Below are 5,121 nucleotides of genomic sequence, written 5' to 3'. Positions count from 1 at the left end.
AGGCACAGAATTCACAAGAAAAGTACCTACTCATATGATAATATAAGCACAATATCTTAGTATAAAGGTAAATACATGAAAGAATACATACCGGCTACGACATCAGGCGCCGCACGGACCTCCTCTGCAGTCAACTGGAAAGCTCTCCCACGAGCCTTCGGAGCCTCGGCCTTCATTGGACGAATCTCGGTAACCCTGGCAGCAGGCGTAGATCCCTGGCGAAGCTGGGGGCACTCGGCCTTCCGATGGCCGGTCTGGTTGCAATGAAAGCAAACCATGAATCCCTTGGGGCAATCCTTAGCAATGTGCCCCTCTTTGCCACACTTGTAGCAAACACCCGATCGACGTGCCTCCTCGTGACCCTTGCCGCACATTCTGCAAGTACGACCCTTCTGACCTCCGAATCTCGAATCGGCGGACTTGGTCCGCTTGGCTGCCGGTAGAGACTGAGCCAGCCGCCGATCCACCCGTTGAGACTCGGCCTCCTCCCTGGCCTGGGTCTCCAACTCGATCTCACGCTTCCTGGCATTCGCCTGAAGCTCAGCAAAAGTCTAATATGACGAGTTCGATACGAACTCCCGGATATCCCTCCTCAACACTCCCAAATACCAACTCATCCGAGCCTGCCCCGTGGACACCTGCTCGGGGCAGAACATCGCCCTCTCATGAAACTTCCGCGTGATCACCGTGCAGAATCATTACCCTGCTTGAGGGTCAAGAACTCCTGAACCAACCGTTCACTCTCCACCTGGGGAACGTACTCGTCTCTGAACATAGTAGTAAAACTCTCCCAAGTCACAGCTGAAACCTCTGCCAGAGTGAAGTTTGCCGTCACGAACTTCCACCAATCCTTTGCTCCCAGACGGAGCTGGTTCAAGGCGAACCGTACCCTCAGATGCTCCGGACATGAACAAGTGTAGAAGCATCCCTCGATATCAGCAATCCATCTCATCGCACCGATCGGATCCTAAATCCCGTCAAACTCAGGTGGCTTCGTGTTGCTGAACTCCCAGAATAGCAACGAGTCACCTCCCTGTGGTCTAGTAGCGGCCACAGCTGCGGTAGCTGCAGCGGCTGCGACCTCAGTCAATGCGGCATACCGCTCATCAAATGTCTCCATCAGCGTGGTCTTAATAGACCCAAACATCTCCGGAATCTTAGCCCGGATCGCTGCAGCTACCTCCTCATGAATCATCTGACGAAGCTCCTCATCAGTCACACTACTCGTACCAGGTCTGTGGCGTGGTCCAACCATGATGTCTTTGAAATACAACATAAAAATATCAGAGACTCTATCGGGCATAATCGCACTCGATAATGCAGTCCTACTCAGTCTCCGATACCCAGGGATTCTTAATTGGGTTGCCCACTGACCCGGTGTCTTTAGTAGTATGGGCCCAATACTACCAACTACACCGCATCAGTATTCACCCCAAGTCCTCCTCCCTAAGCCCCGAATCCTGAGTACTCTATTCTTGCCATGCACTAGATACCCTCTCACTCTCAAAGCACCTCATAGAAGCAGGTTTCCCTAGACTAAAGCATCACAAAATCAGGCCACTCTAGTCCTAATATGAATACCTAGTCTACTAGCATGCGTATCATATCATATCATATCTCATAACACATATTGTAAGAGTATTTTGGGGATTTTACCGTTCGGGCGCTGGTTGACCGTACACACTCCTTCTTCTTTGGTTGTTTCAAAATCACTTATCAAATTTTATTGATTTATTAATTAAAATTTTCTCAAATCCCCGGTTTGAGTTCAGTTACGCCTGAAGGTGTACCCAAATCCCTCAAACCAAGGCTCTGATACCAACTTGTAACGATGTAAATTTTAAACCAATTTTTCATTTTTACAAACATCAAAAGATAGAGTAATAATTTAAGTTCCAATGTAAACAATATTGTCACGACCAATTACATAACAAAGATCACATAATAGTTTTCCCCGAGTGTGTGTACGATCATGCCGGTGCCTTCCCACGGTCCTTGCTAGTACCTGAAACACATAACACAACAACTCTAAGCATAAATGCTTAGTGAGTTCCCTAAAATACAACCTACGCACATACGACTTTCCAGGCCCTGACCTTCCGGTCCATGTGTCTCAGGGGACTTCCGTCCCGACTGGGTGAACCTTCCGGTCCTACCCACGTCAACCTTACGGTCCATTTTACAACGCCTTCCGGCCCATAACATATCCGCCTTCCGGCCCATATCAAGCATATCATACATGGCACATATAACGAATAACTTATCACACATAACACATATATCTCATAGCATATCCGACCTTCCGATCACATAGTCAAACCTTTCCGGGTACAGTATAAGGAGAAGACTCACCTCGCATATCTCGATAACTCGCGAACCCTGGAAATCACTCGTGCTCGAACCCCCGAGCTATAATCCTCCTATAACATCATATATCAATAATTAATACTTGTACCACTAAGGTTGACCATCCCTATCAAGTCAACACTGGTCAACTCTGGTCAACAGTCAATGGTCAATTTGACCGGACTCGGCGAGTGCACTAGAGTGAATCGGCGAGTCTACGCGTTTTCACCAACTCGCAAGGATTTCCCCTTAACAAGTCGAGTACTCCCCTGACTCGACAAGTTCTACCTGGTCATGAATCACGGGGCCACCGCGACTCAAATCGCCGAGTCGCAAGGACAACTCGGCGAGTCCCAACTCGACTCGGTCCACCTGTCAATCCCTCTCTAACTCTCTGTGACTCACTGAGTCACCCATAACTCGGTAGGACTACTCATTGGGTGGTTTTAAGGACAATCTTCAAGCTACTCGTCGAGTCTGTTCTTCAGACTCGGCGAGTCCATGCCATGCATCAGCTAAAACTTGCTTCTGCGGTCAGATCCGTTCCATACACACATAGATCTGGCCTTCCCAAGCTCATTTATCATGTAAAGTCTCAGTCTTGGCCTCCATGCAACACTTACAAGGCTCTTTTTGGGGAAATAACCTCTAATATGGCAACCCTAGTCTCCAACTCAAAAGAATGGACATAAAGCATATCATTTGGGGCCTTCTGGACCTGCTAAGGTCCAGATATAGGTTCCATATCTCCGTGGGACCTTTCACACTTCAAATCCAAGTCAAATAAGGCAAGAAGAAACCCTAGATTTGACATATGAACCAAAACACGAAGATTAGCTCTGAAAGTTACCTCAAGAAGCTTCCCTTGATGAAATAGAAGCATATCCAAGCTCCCCAACTCTTCTAGCTTGATCTTCTCCTTCCTTTCTTGAAATAACACACAAATTGGTGAACAAATAGCCTCTTATCTCACTCACAAGGACTCTCAGCTGCTTTGGTGCACTCAAGGCTCAAGGTGGCCGCAATGAAGGGCCATAAGGTCCTTTAAATAGGGTTTAGGACCGGAAAATTAGTTTTTCATTAAACAGCACGGACTCGCCGAGTCCATCCCTTGGACTCGCCGAGTCCAGATGCGAACCTTCATCCAAAACCGCGACCCGAATCGGTGAGTTCGACCTCCAACTCGCTGAGTCCCCTCATAAAATACCAAAAATATGAAATTAAAGATACCTGGAAATCCGGGCTGTTACAATATTCTTCTCTTCAATGGTGGGAGTGGCGGTATGAAGTCAATAGGTGGCCACATATTTCTACAATTTATCCCATGAGTTTTTGTATTTGTAGGTGTTCTTGTAAAAGGAAACATAGTACATTGGATCCACATAAGTGCCGACATCTCTATTCAAGTATGAGATAACAATAACTAAATACACACATCCATACCTATTAAGTTTCCACACTTTACAACTACAAGTCATCTTCTCCAGATCAACAACATAGGACTTTTCTAGGTTTCATGTTTCAAATTGGTTTACACCACTAGGTAAAATCCACCAATACCTATTTGAGATAGAACATCAGTTAGCATCTATTTTGTAGGTAGTAGTTGAAACAATAGAAAATACCTTTGAGCTTTCTTCAATATATTGAGTAGAAATGTAATTGTTGGGCAAGGTTTATAATCAGACCATGTACTACCTTTCATGCTCAAATTGAATACCCTCTGCATAACATATAATCTAATCTATTTTAACATTGTGATGATTGGCTTTTTCCTTGCATCCCTGATGACATTACTAAAACTCTCATATAATCCATTTTCCACTACATCACACATCATTCCCTCTCTAAAGAAAACTCTACTATAATATTTGGGGTTTGTTTCCATAAGGTATGCAAAGGCTGTAGGATTGAGCAATTCAATCTCTTTCATTGTCGCATTAAATAAACACTTGGTGGATTCCTTGCTTAATTTCCAAAACATTGTTTCATAATGTACACCACTAAAACTTTTCTTAAATTTAGCAACTATATGCCTTGCACACTAACTATGTTCAATAGTAGGTAGAGCATATTTGTGACAACCCGAAATTTCTAGCTTACATTCTTCATTTTTATCAAAGTTATCTTCGTTTTGCTATTTTATGATGAAGTTTTGGGTCTAAAAGAGTTCTTAAAGCTTAGTATAATTGAGATACGTGTCGGATGATGGGTTAGATTGGTTGTAGCATCGAAAAATCGGGTCAAACACACCAAACCAGGTGTGTGCAGCTAGCCAGCCGCACATAGGCCAACCACACACCCCTCCAGCCACACACACACTCCTATATATACTATCCTTGGTCATTTTGATCATTTTTTACACTTCTACAAAGCTAGGACCCGAAAATCCTCTCAAGTGTCATCCAGAAAGGTAACATCTTTCACCAAGAAGACCTTTGCATACCTTATGGAGTATACCCTTGCTACCCATGTGTTCTTGCAGTACACGCCTTCTGGCCACACACACACATATAGTGTGTATTTTGGCCATACACTCTCTTGTATAGCCTTATAACCCTTTGTACAATCATATATGGTTGTAATACTTCAATATAAGTGTTTACTAGTCCCTAAGGTGGTCCCAAATTCAATATTTAGTGGTTCGTAACGCTAATTATATTCATATATGTATCAATATATGCTAAATAGGATTCGCATGTGTACTCAAGTCAACACTTGGCACTTAGCAACTGATCCAACATTTTCTTCAAAACCACTCACTATAGGTGAGTT

Source organism: Lactuca saligna, chromosome 4 (assembly GCF_052625555.1).
Source record: "Lactuca saligna cultivar CGN05327 chromosome 4, ASM5262555v1, whole genome shotgun sequence".
NCBI lineage: Eukaryota > Viridiplantae > Streptophyta > Magnoliopsida > Asterales > Asteraceae > Lactuca > Lactuca saligna.
This window is presented reverse-complemented; position numbering follows the sequence as displayed.